Genomic DNA, 15,323 nt, shown 5'->3' on the forward strand with positions numbered 1-15,323 from the left:
GTAGGGTAATGGAGAAGTAAAATCTTGTAGACGTACAAGAAGGAACATCAGACAAGCATTTAGATGTAATGAATTCAATTAACATACACCAAGATATAAAATATGTCAAAAGAGAGAGAGGGAGAAGAAAGAGAGAAAGAAAACAAAGGACAGCTATTTCACAGAATCGTCCCTCAAAAATATGCTCATCACAATCCCTGGAACCTATAAACATGTTACCCTACACGGCAAAAGGAACTTGACAAATATTATATGAGGACCTTGAGATTGGGAGGTTGTTCTGGATTATTTGGGTGGACCAAATAATATCTTATAGGTTCTTAAAAGTGCAAAAAGAAAGCAGAAGCAGAAGTCGGAGTGATGTTCTGAGAGAAGGATGTCACTCACCATTGCTGGCTTTGAAGATGGAGGAAGGGGGCCATGAGCCAAGTAAGGCAGATTCCAGAACCTGGAAAAGGCAAGGAAACACATTCTTTCTTTAGCCCTAAAGGCTCCAGAATGGAATACAGCTCCAAAACCTTTACTTTTGCTCAGTGAGCTTATGTCAGACTCTTAACCTACAGAACTGCAAGATAAATAAATTTACGTTGTTTTAAGCTACCAGGTTTGTGGTAATCAGTTACAGTGACAATAAAAAACTAACATCCATGTCAAAGGTTGGGAGGATATGGATTGGATGTGGGGGAGGGGAGGTGGGATAACACAATAAATTAAACAGAAGATGGACTTTGCCTGAATAGATATTTAGTGAATTTGAAATTTTACAAAAAGAATTACATTATTAACTAACCCAATTAATTAAAAGGTCAGAACAGGAAAACCTCCTTCCCCTACAAATTCGGAAATTCCTGGTTCTTAATGTTCTATAAAAGAGGCTTCTTTCTCAAATCAGGGAAGCTAAGAGAAAACACATTAATCACATTTTTCTGCCTTTTAAATAGAAATCACATTTCATAAAACAAATGTCAAGGGTGGAACACTCAGTCATTGAATGCAACACGAGCGCCTGCACAAGGCGGGCGTCGCTGGAAGCCAGGCAAGGTGCAGCTGACAAGCAGTCATTTCCACTTCACGTGTGAGTGAGGGGCTCTCGTTCTCTCTCCTGCTCCACATTAGACGGGAAAATCTAAAGTGTGGTTCCACAGTATTTCTATTCTCCTTTCCAGTGACCGGGGGCTTCTCTGAAACCTACCGGGCTTTGATTTTTTTCCCTTTCATCCATGTCTTAAATATATATATTCATATAATCAGCTGTTATGATGAGCCAGATCTTTATTTCTGCTTTTTTTTTCTTCCATTTAATCCTTCCAAAATTCTAATAGGCTTTACAGGAAAATGTCACTTTGTTGATGCCAAAATTGAGTCAAGTAAAGTAACACTCTGAAATAATACAATTAACTGATGGAGCCTAGATTTGAAGTTATACTTGTTCTGATTCTAAAGCTCTTTTTATGATATCAAATTACCTTGATTTTAATTTATAGAGGGAAACATTTTCTTTTCTTCGAAGGCAGTGAATAAAATCACCATTGAATATCAAGAGTGCTTCCCACATATGACAACAGTATATACACATACTCTGAATTACGTTGAACAAAAATATGGCTGAAATACAAATTTTAAGTTCAAATAAAAATTGCTAGTCTCTTGTTTAAACATCATTTCCTTCCAAGTTTTAGAAAAAGCATTTAGAGATAAAGACTGTTTCAGATTGGTTTTAGAATGTAACTAAGTAAAAGGTTGTCTGTTCCCTGACATCTTAATTAAACGATTTCCCATGCCCTTTCATGGAACAGAGAAGCTAGTTCAAATTGAGATTCTACTTTTGAACTTAAAACTAATATAAACATTATCTTAAAAGTTAACCTAGCACCCTTTTCTTAGCATGATTATTATTTATTTGCTATATTCAATAGCACCGATTCCCCATTTATAGGACCCTGGTATCCATGAACCAAAATTGCATGCATGAAATCAATAAGACCCTCATATATGTTATGCAAATTAGCAGAGAGAAAAGTTCCTTGATATTTCATCACATTACCCCTGGTCTCTTAGAGAGCAGTGCCCGAGATAAGTTGTTACAGTTCGTAAATGGTTGGGGTTTTGCTCAGATAGAGCTTTCTACCAATGTTAGGAATTATTCACTCCAGTAATAATCCCTCTGTGTTCTGGTGGTAATCTTAGGAGCGTCTGGGTGCCTACTGTTGGTCACAGACACTGTGGGCTGCTCCCACTAGCACTGGAAATGGTTCCTGATGTCATTAACAGTTGGTCTTTCTATCAAACTCTTCAACAAAATAGCTACCCTAAAACTGAACTACCAAACCTAACTAGCAACTACCTCTTCTGTTGAAAAGTGTCCCTGTTATGACTCATAGTAACACTTTCTGGAGAGTTTTGTGCATCCATCTCCTGGCAAAAGTAGTTCAGTTGTGTAGCATTTAGGCCTGGTGCTGCAAAGTTATCAAAGCACGAAAGTGGGATGTTAATATTGCCATTACTGGCTTTTCTTTGTGCTCTTTAACCTTTGTTTTTTTATTAATTAATTTTAAAACAATGTATACAAGAAGAGTGCAGACTAATAACTAAGATGTGGTGACTATTTTTAAGAAACTCTCAATCACTAAGAAGTGAAAGAAAGACATACAATTATTTAATTGTAAGTGTGGTAGAGTTAGGGTGGGGATAGTCCAAAATATAAGGCAAAGAACAGAAAGAAAGAAAAAAACTTGTTGGAAAGAAAAAAGTAGACAGTCATTTGAGAAATATTCATATAGGAGATAGGTCTTGTAGTGAATATATACCTGGGCTGTACAGACTATACCTAACTATTATCAGCAATTATCTGGTGCCAAGAGAGTTCATAAGCTGAGAAATAGCCTTCTAATAAAAACTTGTCTTAATTAGGCTTATGCCTGCCTATGAGTGCTATATATTATACCTTATGTACCTCTAAATGTTTTCATACTGCTCATAATTTAATTTTCACAACCATTCTGTAAATTATGTAGGGTAAAACAATTACCTTATTTTATACATGAAGACCCTAGAGAGACTAATGACTTGCCCGGCTACTTAGTTGTACATTTAATTTCTAGTCTTGATAAAAGAACGATAGAGAAAGAGAGAGAGTAAGGGGATGGGATGCAATACTGTTTTCATGGTACAAAAGCCTGTGAAATAGATTAAGAAAAGGTACCAGTTAAGACTTTTTGTTGCTGAGTATTAAAAACAAACGTGAGCCAACTTAAGCAGAGAGAATTTATTGAGTCTTTATTGAAAGACTTTTGGGGTGCTCACAAATGCCCAGGAAAAGTTTAACTGTAAAACCTCAAAAAGAACAGAAAGCAAAGAACTCACAAATCTAGTTGGGAGAAAATAAACAAAGAGGAGTTCCCTTAGGATGCCACAAGGGCTGCCTCCAACTCTTTGCCGCCTTGTGATAGGCCTCTTAAGAGTCATATTTTCAGGTGTCTGTTTTACCTGGTTGTCGTCACTTGGTTCACATGCTAGAGGATTGCAATCCCACCAGGATCTCATGAAATAGAGGAAGTGTCGTCCCCAAAATAAATGAAGCATTTCATTTCTAAGAGAAAGGAAAATAATGCTACGAAAACACTCCTCATTATTCCCCAAGAAAGCTGCACAGAACTGCACAGATCTTACATATGGCTTCAACATCTGGTCCTGTGGTTGATGTCTACCTCTCTTCTAATTTTAACATTATTCCATCTTGTTATTCAGCAATCTACAGCTGACATGATAAATGTAACCACAACCCACAAATATGGGATAAGGTAGTAATCAAAAGGAAGAGAAAGGAATGACAGGACAAGAAAGAAAATACCAGTAAATACTATGACTTTCACATGGTCAACTGCTCACAGACTGTAGCTACTATTTTCACTTTTTGGGTAACATAGTTCATATTTATCTATCCTTTATCTAGTCCCTAAATTGGTCAGGTATTTTTGCAGATAGGTGTAAATCAAATATTCAAGCCCCAGAAGCATACATGCTTATAATAGTGCCTATGTAAATTGTATTAGTCCTCCAATAATTATATCCACTGGGATTGAAAGTACAAAGAGCAGCATAAGGCCCTAGCCACTTTGGCTCAGTGGATAGAGCATTGGCCTGCAGACTGAAGGGTCCTGGGTTCGATTCCGGTCTAGGGCACATGCTCTGATTGCAGGCTTGATCCCCAGTAGAGAGTGTGCAGGAGGCAACTGATCAATGATTCTCTGTCATCATTGATGTTTCCATATCTCCCTCTCTTTTCCTCTCTGAAATCAATAAAATATTTTTTTTTAAAAGCAACAACAAAGAGGAGAATAAGGAATAACTGACTTCCAACCAAATCCTCTTATCCCCTGTATATGGAAGCAACGGTAAATGTCAATCACCACTCTCCCTGCCTTAACCCTTTTTTGTAAGGAAAAAACAATAACCAAATGGTAGCCTCAGCTTCCAATCCAGTGGTCACTAAAACTCTGACCCCACAGATACCACGTTCATGGGGACAGATTAAATATTTTAAATGTGGGTCATTTTGTATAAATATAAAAGGCACCATCCTATTTCTGATCCTTGATTACTAGCTCTATATTTTGGCTGGTGGAAATATTGCACCATTTTTTTTTTCAGTTTTATGGTATACACTTGGCAGAGTAACACTTCCCAGATGGCATTGGAATTAAGGTTTCATTGAGTCATTTCATAAGGCCACTCTTTATGGGTGATGGTGCATTTGAGTGCCAAAACTAATGGGGATCTTCTCCCTACCTTACATCCTTCACTTTGATAATGATTTTCTGGACGACCTATTGATTGCATTATTATGATGCATTAAGTACTAAGTCCAAAAAATGGCAGACAAAAAATCCTAAACAGAAAAGCGATCTATATATATAAAAGCCTAAGCAACCATTACGACCAGTCAACTGGTCGCTATGATGCGCACTGACCACCAGGGGGCAGATGCTTAACACAGGAGCTGCCCCCTGGTGGTCAGTGCGCTCCCACAGCCAACCTCCCACGGTCCCTCCCCCTGGCTGGCTGGCCCTGATTGGCCCTGATCACCGGACAAGCCCCCACCCATGCACGAATTCATGCACCAGGCCTCTAGTAATTCTAATAAAAAAAAACTGTACTGACCTTCCTCTGACAAAAGGACCCAGTGTAATCAAGCTGCCACTGGGCACTCAGCTGGTCCCTTTCAGTATCTGTACCATCTACAACTTCAGGACTAATCACCTGAAGTGCTGCTGGCAATTTAAGATCTTTTTGTTGTTGTTGTTGTTCATTCTCATCTGAGGATATTTTCCCATTGATTTTTAGGGAAAGTGGAAGAAAGAGGGAAAGACAGAGAGAAACATCAATGTGAGAGAAATATATCAATTGGATGCCTCCTCACACGCCCCAGCCAGGGCCTGGGCTGGGGAAGAGCCTGCAGTCTGTAGTATTTTGTTATGGCAGCCCAAGGAAACTAAAACAGATTTACAGTGATTTTCTGTATACCTTCAGCTCAGCTTCACTAAGGTTGGTGAAAAGTATTTTGGCCAAAATCTATTCTTTTACCACCCACATTCCTAAGAGTAAAAGATATTTTCAAGAGAACAGAATGGTTTCCTGAACCTAATCATCTGTACTTTAAAAATGGTCAATTCAGAACTTAGAAATATACCCTACCCTATTATAATAGCAGTTATTTGTGATTACCAACCTACTGTATTCTGTGTTGACACAATTAAATCATGAAGATATCGATTTTCAGGAGCTATAACACCCAGAGCAAAATCCCTGATGTTTTCTACCATATAAATCATATTGGAATAGTTCAGAATTTTTCCATTATCGTCTAGAAATGATTTTTATAAGTACCCAAAACTATGTCAAATTTAATACACTATCACTCATTTTTATATATACCTAAGGAAAGAAAAAGACAGGGCTTACTTAAACAATTCTCTGAGTAGAGTTGAATGTTCCATGGATTATATATAATTCTTACTTGATCTATTACTCAGATAGTGTTCCAGGTAAAAAGGTAGCAAGCAGAACAGTAAAAAAACAAAATAAAGAGGTGGGGGTAGGGAAGAGCTTTTAATTCTAATATCTTATATAACCATAGTCCAATTCTCAAATCCATAACACTTACATAAGAAAGTACTGGACTTTTATCCTTGTATTCTTTCTCTTTTTTTCACTCTCATTTTAAATATTATCACAGAATAGTTGGTGAATTCAGGTTTTAGTAATAGGAAAAAATTTAGCTATCTCCTAAAAGGAAACACTTAATATTCTGACTTGGAAATGCAGTTGAACTTTTTCAGATAAGTTCAAGAAGTTACTGAGGTACTCACAAATATTTTCTATGTTTTAACCGACACATAAGCATATGAAGCTGTGAATTCTGCTTTTATAACTCAGCAAGTTCATATTAATAACCGAGCTTGTTTTCAGTAATTGCAAACCCATAGATCTGAAATATAGGATGTATGCAATATTTTCCCATTGGAAGTCATTCCTTGCCTCCAGGCAAGGATTTTGACATTGTTTCTTGTCATTCTATTGCTTTAAATTATCCAATCATATCAGAAACAACTACTCTACACCATAATTTTCCCCTAGAGCATTCCCATTAAATTCTGTGATGGTAACATGTACCTGATACCCTAGAGCTACACATAATCTCAGATGATTATAGACCATAACATAATTAGCTGATTATGAATTCCCTAAAAATGAATAAAAGTCTTAATGGCTTCCATTTCATCTCTATCCAACAAAAATTGCACATGTCTCTGAGGATCTGTTTTCTGTATCCGACTCTTATACAAATCTTATTATCGGTAAAAATATTTTTCTCTCCAGGAAACCACAATACATTTTTGTGTACATAAGCAAAGGAAATAAAGGAATTTATTGGAAGGATAGGGTTAGCTCACAGATTAAAGACAATTTATACAAACAGGGCTTGGAAGGAAAGAAACAAGGGCCTCTCCGTAATTCAACTTTTTTCCATTATTTCACCAGTTTGTTCAAGATTCAAATTCCCAGAAGAGAATCTCATCATTCTAGATTCTTTCAGAGACAGGGCTTAATCCCCAGCTGAGGTGTGTGTGGGGTGGGTGGGGGGCATGAAGGCAGGGGAGGCACAAGTATTTATACCATTACTGTAGGGAATCTAGATAGAATAATCCCCCAAAGGAAAGGGTAAAAGAAAGATGCTGGGGAAGTAAAACCCAGCAGCTGTCCAGAACAGTGCTCAAAAACTAATCTAGAAGGGACTGAATCATAAGTCTGAGGGGAAGGTATTTAAGAGTTTGAGATTTTTTTGGTAAAACACTAGCACTGCCAGCTTTGCCCTTTCCCGTATTCCTACCAAATTACTCATAAAAAATCCCCAAATAAATTAAAAGTTTAAGTAGGACCAGACATTAGAATATTAGTTAAAAACCTTTCCGATCACAGATGGAATTTATTTTCATTAACCAAAGTTAGAATCAGACCCTTACGCTGAATAGAAAAACCATACGCAGGATAACGCTACACAAAATTTCCACCAACCAATACCAACCACATGAGCATAACAGATGTTCCACTCAGACCAAGGCCGTACCACTCTAACTTGTCACCCACAACCCACTACATTAGTGACTGTGTTCCTTTCAATGTTTCAGAATGTATCTTTTGACCTCAGTATTTCTATTTTTATGTTTATTCAAATGAAATAATTTTTTAGATAACGATTTTTATAGAAAGATACACAATTGTAGAATGAAAGGATTAGTGGAATGCCAGATTAAACAGATTTTTAAAGCTATTCAGTGCACACTATAAAGTTCAAAAACATCAAACACAAAAAAATTCCATAAAATTTCATAAAGTAATAGTATAATCCTAACACAGGACAAAAAAAAAAACAATAAAAATAATACAGGATAAACAAGACCATGGAGTAATCTATTGAGTGTTGCAGTAAAACAAAGATAATTTTAGACCCAGAAAAGTAGCCATGTAATAGTGAAAGCAAAACAATGTTGTATTCAGTCATCCAAGACTTTGGAAATTGCACCATATATCCATGCTCTTTGAAAATATTGTTGGAAAGAGTATCTGGGAAAGGAGAGAAACAAATGGAGGAGAGTGCTATGAAATATAGGAAACCAGGGTGGAAAAATATCAGCTATTATTTAAGCAAAAAAGACCAAAAATGTATCCCAACAGTAATACAGATCCAATATCACAGGTGATAACATAGAATATTAGTCAAGAGGTAGGGGTAGGTACGTAGAAAGACAGGAAGGAAAAGGTAACTTGCTAGAATAATTATCTAGTTTTATGTAGAAATATAAATATTGATGAATTTAACTGATGGATAAAAAGCAAAGAAAATATGTCATCATTACTTAGGGAGACTGCCAAAAGAAAAAAGTAGATAAATAGAGTGAAACTTTCAAAAGAGCTCAAAAAATATGATTTATCTAATGAAAGAGGGGAAAGAAGGAAAAAGAAAATATGTCAATGAAAATTGTAAAATATGACGGCAGAAATGACTTCTAATAAAAGAGTGAATAGAGACTTCTGACTCTGGCCAACATGGAGTACTGGGACCAGATTTACTCTTCTGATGTAAATATCTAGAAAACCAGACAAAATATGGGAAATAATTATTGCCAGACATCCGATAGCAGACACTGCCTGGCTGTGATCCTTGAAAAAAGAGAAACAAAAAGGTGGGCCCATGACTGTACTAAATAGCTGCTTGGAGGCAGTTTCCAGGGTACAGCAGAGTGAGGGCAACCCAAACACAATCCAACAATCTCACTGACTTCAGGAGTCAGAGACTGGAGTTTGGAGAGGCCAAGTTATCTAGAACTTATAGTGCAAAGTACTGGAGAAAAAGGAGTTGCACACAGAGAGAGACAGAGATATAAGGCTATGTACACAGAGAGCTGAAACTTCAAAGAAGGATACTTGGGGTACTTAGCTAAATATGGATTTGTGCAGTGTGGGGAGGAAACTACCCAACTTATAAAAAAGAACTCCCAGGGAAGAGTAGAGGAGAAAGGAGTAGAGCTCACACTGACCTGAAATAATTTGTAGTCTTACCAGCCAGAGTCGAAAAAGACCTTGTTGTAGTACATGGGAGCATAGTGAAGACATCTTAGGAAAATACCAGCTTAGATTGAGGATGCTTAGGATCTGTCCTACTAAAGCTTAAAAGCAAAAGCTTGAAAAGATCCTGCTAATTCCAAGTAAACAATAAAAACTTATACCCCCAAAAAAGACAGAAAAAAGCGAGGTAAGTGTCTTTATTAATATTAACTAAAAGACTTCAGAATAGGAAACATTATTATGATTAGAGGAAATTTTTATAAGATGATTCATCAGGAGGATATAACAATCATTAAATATGTACACACTTAATAACAGAGTTGCAAAAGGAAAGCAGAAACTAATAGACATGAAAGGAAAAAATAGAGAAATCTAAAAATACAGATGAACACCTCAACACTCCTCTCTCAGTAACATACTAGAGGCCCAGTGCATGACATTTGTGCACTCGTGGGGGGGAGTGTCCCTCAGCCTGGCCTGTGCCCTTTAGCATTCTGGGAGCCCTCAGGGGATGTCTGACTGATGGTTTAGGCCCGCTGCCTAAGCTGCAGTCAGACATCCTTAGCACTGTAGTGGAGGCCGAAGAGGCTCCCGCCACCATCGCTGTGCTCACCAGTTGTCAGCTGGCTTGTGGCTGAGCAGCCCTCCCCCTGTGGGAGTACACTGACCACCAGGGGGAAGCTCCTGAGTTGAGCGTCTGCCCCCTGGTGGTCATGCAAGTTATAGCAACTGGTCATTCTACCGTTTGGTAAATTTGCATATTACCCTTTTATTATATAGGATGGGGAGGGAAGCAGATAGAAATTAAATAAGGATGTAGAGGAAGTACACATTTCCACCAAACTTTATTTGGTTTTTTAAGTGTGCAAAACAGACTTAACAAACCAAAATTAATCTATATGATTCACCATATTAATAGATTAAAGAATAAAAAAAAATCATCTTAATAGGTACCGAAAAAAATCATTGAACAGATCTACAAAATTCCTATTAAAAACTCTCAATAAACTCGGAATGATATGAAACATCCTCAGTTTAGCAACAACAAATAAGCACACACAGAGACACCTGCAGCCAATATCCTAAATAACGGTGAAGGAAATGTTTTCTCACTCTGAGCCTGGGAACATGGCAACAATGTCTAATCATAATTTTAATTCAAGATTTTATTGGCAGTCCCAACCTGGGCAAAGGCAAAAGAAGAAAAAGAAACAAAAGGGGGCATGAGGAAAGACAGTGAGTCCATTTGGCCGCACACCAGGTTAGTCCTTTTTGACTACTCATAGCACTAATATTTTCATATCCATCCTATATAATAAAAGCATAGTATGCAAAATGTCCCCTCAACCGGGAGGTCATCTGGGAGTTCGACCAGGGGGGTTGGGGGGGTGGCCAGGGGAAGGGAGGGAGGCCCCAGCGGTGGTAGGTGGCTGGGGGAAGGAAGGGAATACCCGACCAGCAGCCAGCAGATGCTAGGGACCCTGCCAGTGCACAAATTTCATGCGCTGGGACTCTAATCTGATAATAAAGATTTTTTTGAATATTGCTAATCTGAGGTAGAAAATTCCAACATTACATATTTTCCAAATATACAAGAATAAGAATGTGTGTATGTATAAACAGTTTGGAACAGGTCCCACTGGTTGGAGGAAACTGGCTTGGGGTTAAAGAAAAAAATCGTTATATTGTTGATTACCTATCATGAACTGAGAAGTATGAGAAATTCACATATGTACCTGAGAGTCATGGAAACAACATTTTCTACATGTGAAAAGAAAGGAAAGCAAAGGAGAGGAGAAGAGAGGAGAGGAGAGGAGAGGAGAGGAGAGGAGAGGAGAGGAGGGGAGGGGAGGGGAGGGGAGGGGAGGGGAGGGGAGGGGAGGGGAGGGGAGGGGAGGGGAGGGGAGAGGAGAGGAGAGGAGAGGAGAGGAGAGGAGAGGAGAGGAGAGGAGAGGAGAGGAGAGAAGAGAGAGAAGAGAAGAGAAGAGAAGAGAAGAGAAGAGAAGAGAAGAGAAGAGAAGAGAAGAGAAGAGAAGAGAAGAGAAGAGAAGAGAAAAAGTTAAATGTCACTCAGTGTGATTGAATCAAATAAAGAACAAGAAGCTGAAAGAATAATTGTTATAATGAAATTCTCAAGGATATGTATAACTGGGTACATGGCTGTGGAAAGGAACTATAACTGGATGAAAGCAAGAATAGTTGCAGATTTCAAATTTGGATGTCTGGCAGCAAGAAGGTGAGATAATTCCAAGTGATGCCCTCTTGTTTCTCAATATTACAGGTGAGGCTATTTGCTGAGGACCAAGAGCAGATACAGCATTACAAATTTAAACAGCGTAGAAAAGATCTGAACCAAGCTTTTTTTTTTAAGTGAAAGGGTACATTAATCAGAAAAATGTGGGATGCACACACAATCACGTTTGCATATAATATATATATATATTCATATATCACTTGTGAATGCAAATCTACTCACAAAAATGAAACAAAGTATATAGAGTACAGTGTTACGAGAGCGTATCCCTGAGTAATGAGATAACAGGTAATTTAATTTTACAAAGTTTATGCCTTTTGTTCTAAAATGAAAATGTATGACTTTTACTATCAAATTTTTAAGGACTGAGGCAGGGTTTTATAGTCATGGGAGAATAGTAATTTATGCGTTAGAGACAATAATTAGGCTAAGCCCAGCAGCAGGAATAATCAGGTAAAGAGCTTCATGGAAAAAGCATCTTCCCAACTTATCCTCCAAAGATTTTGTTAAAAAACCCAGAAGAGAATTTGAAGATTTATAGTATCAAGCAGAACACAATGTCACTGGCATTTCTAAAGATAGATTATGTGTCTTGGCCTAACCTGAATAGCCGTTTACATTGTTTTTATAAGTTTTCCAACTTATATGGAAATGAACTAGATGAAGTAGTTAGTTCTATACGCTACCCATACAATTGATATCCGGATGCTTCCCATTCTTAATAAGAGTATATTGGAGCCCAAAGGGAATGAGAAATTTTTCCTTGAGTGATATTGCAAGGCACTAACAGAACTGGGATCAAAATTCAACTAATCCAGATGTTGAATTTTGTGCTCAGCTGAATGAAGTCCATATGACCTTCTTTGTGCTTCTCGGGTCCTCCAAGTCTGCATCTGTTTTATATACTGCTCCATTGAGAAAGGTCCCCAAACAGATGCAATATGTGAAGTATGTGAGGAAAAAAAAAGATATGAAGATATAGTATTATCATCAGTCAGGCTAAAATTAGATTCCTTCTGTTTCCAATATTCTGCCTGTCCCAAAATGTTCCAAAGTCAAACAGCAACCAGGTGGGAGACATCCATTTCTGTGTTTTAAATACACTTTAGACAACTTAGGTTCAAATAAAGTTTAAAGTTTTCCAAACTCAGGTAGAGAATAATTTTCCATCCAGGTGTGGTACAGATGTTATGTTTCAATGTTAACGATAATAGAAATTAGAGCGGTTCTCAGACCCATTGTTTTCAGTCCCTGTCTCTGTCTGATTAAATGAACTCTCCCAATAGCAGTCTATCACAGAGGATAAATATTCTGTATTATCTTGTCCCCCGACCCTCTACTTAATTACATATAAAGTGTGGTATTTTCATGTCTCTGGGAAACAAAACCTAAGAATTTAACTTCCAGATTTTGTTTCACTGTGACCTTAGAAGGGATAGTCCACATTCTGAGGTAGAGTTTGCCTTTGATAAGGCAACCTATGACGTTGTGTCCTGTCGGTATTTATCAAAATTCTCTAGCATTATTTCTTAAACTTAGCATCATCTGAACATACCAGATGATTACAGGGATTCCAAACCTTATTGGTTTCCTGTTAGGATAAGTGCATAATTTATTGTCCAAATAGATGGGACACTTTTACAAGTAAAAGAGGAAATATTAAAAATAATATCCATGAACAACATAAACTGATGAACAAAAACAGATCCAGAGACAGAGAAGCATCAATCAGGTGCTCAAACCTTAGAGGGAAGGTAGGGGAGAGTGGGGGTAAGGGAGAGAGATCAACCAAAGGACTTGTATGCATGCATATAAGCATAATCAATGGACGCAGACAACAGGGGGTGAGGGTGAGGGCATGATTAGGGGGGTGGGGTCAATGGGGGGATAAGGACACATATGTAATACCTTAGTCAATAATAAAAAAATAATATCCACACAAAGGCTTAAACTGGAACTTTCTGAGGCAAACCATAATATGGAACCAAACTATGTTAAACGTACAACTGTTTCCCCAGATTGCAATAGGGAAGCATCATTTGGATATCAATGTTTCTTTTCCCAAACCAACTAATCTTTTCAGTGTTCCCATTTCTGTATATTGTACCACAATTCTCCTAATCCCTATATTTTAGAATAGCAAAATCATTTTTATGTCTTTTTTCTTTACTTACAATAGCAATTCATTCATCAAACCCTTTACTCTCAGCACCCCTAGGCTAAGTCCATAATAACTAAACAACAAATCTAACTTTATTCTGATATATTTTTAAATTATTTCCCCAAATATCCTTCTAGTTAATGCACATAAACATTTTTTATTGCTCTTTAGATAAATGTAGTTCTTAGCTGACTACTTAATATTTGATATCACCAAAACACATGCGCATGTGTGTAAGCATAACCTGTCCACACTATGACCTTAGTATTTTGATCCTTCTGAACCTTTTTCTTACAATGCCTTTCAAGATGAGTTACAGACTCTGGCATAAACCACTATTTACTTGATGTATAGTCTTGGGCAAGTTAGTTAATTTCTTTTTGTCTTGTTTCTTCATTCATTTCCAAGGTTTGTTTAGAAAGCTTTATTGTGGGAGGTACACTGTGCAATATACAATATTTAACTGCATCCCTGGACGCTCTACCCAGTAAATACCACTAGCACCTCCTCTCTCAAGCTTTGATCATCAAAAATGTTTCCAGTATTTCCAAATGTCCCTTGGGGGTAAAATTGCCTGTGACAGAGAATCACTGCATTATACAAGGCTAATAATAGTTAAGATTTTTGGGATTTTTCTGATAATTAAATACTTAACATATTTAACATTCTTTGACGAGTATGAGCACGTGAGAAAAATTATCTATATGCCAGCATTTAACTTCCACAAGTTCAAACCATCTACTCCTTCTAGACCTATGAAACCTTAAAATTATTTTGCAAGAATTTGTTCCTTGGTCTCATGCAATATATTTTGAGATAAGCTCTTCAATCTTGTTAATACTTCTTTTTTTCCCCCAGCAATAAAATATTTTATTTTCCTTTAACAGTTCAAAGCAACTTGTTTATCCCTCCTGCAATTTATTCTGCCATAACAAAGGAGATGCTACTAAATGGAAGCCATTTTTGTTTGACGGTGATATAGCTGCCATGCCCTGTCTGAATGATTCACCTTTCCCTAAGCAGGCACATTTGAGGCAAGGGAAAAAGAATGTCAGGCTTGGGGAAAAATTATTAATGGCAAGTTTAAACATTCAGTGCATATAGACTATACCAGATTGGGTCCTTATTTTATATATTTTTTTAACAGTTTTAAGATTCAAAAGAGACACCTGGAATGAATAACTTGGGATATACTGGGTTAACACATCTATAATTCAATAGCCTTAACTTGCCTCTGGGTTTGTTAATTATATAAATAAGGACCATACCTTTGGATTTTCTAAATCATAAACATAGCCTTTACCCATAGAAGATGAAAGAATATATTCACAAACACATAATGAGGAATGAGGAAGCTTACTATAAAAAGACTATGCCACCTTCTTGGATTGGGGTAAATAAACAACACAGGGAAAATATTACGATTCCAAAGGCAATGAAGCAACTTCAAAGTTCTGAGATTGTGTTTCCAATCTTAGCAATTCCAAAACAGAGTCCTGGAGGCTCCCGTGGGCCTGGCGTAAGGTCCTTACTCAGCGGAGTAGAGCAGGTACTCTCTATCCTGGCCGTATGTGAGAATCATCTGGGGGGCTATTATAACTCCCCTGCCCAGATGGGGCTGCAAACCCTCTCTGAGGGACATACACTCATCAGTAATTTAGAGCTCCCCAGGTAATTAAAATACACTGTCAAAATAGAGAACCACTGTGGCAGAGGCTGTGCCATTAGTGACTAGATTAAAATCATTAGATTAAAATGAAGGGGGTTGTATATTAAAAAATG

Source organism: Myotis lucifugus, unplaced genomic scaffold (assembly GCF_000147115.1).
Source record: "Myotis lucifugus unplaced genomic scaffold, Myoluc2.0 scaffold_39, whole genome shotgun sequence".
Classification (NCBI taxonomy): domain Eukaryota; kingdom Metazoa; phylum Chordata; class Mammalia; order Chiroptera; family Vespertilionidae; genus Myotis; species Myotis lucifugus.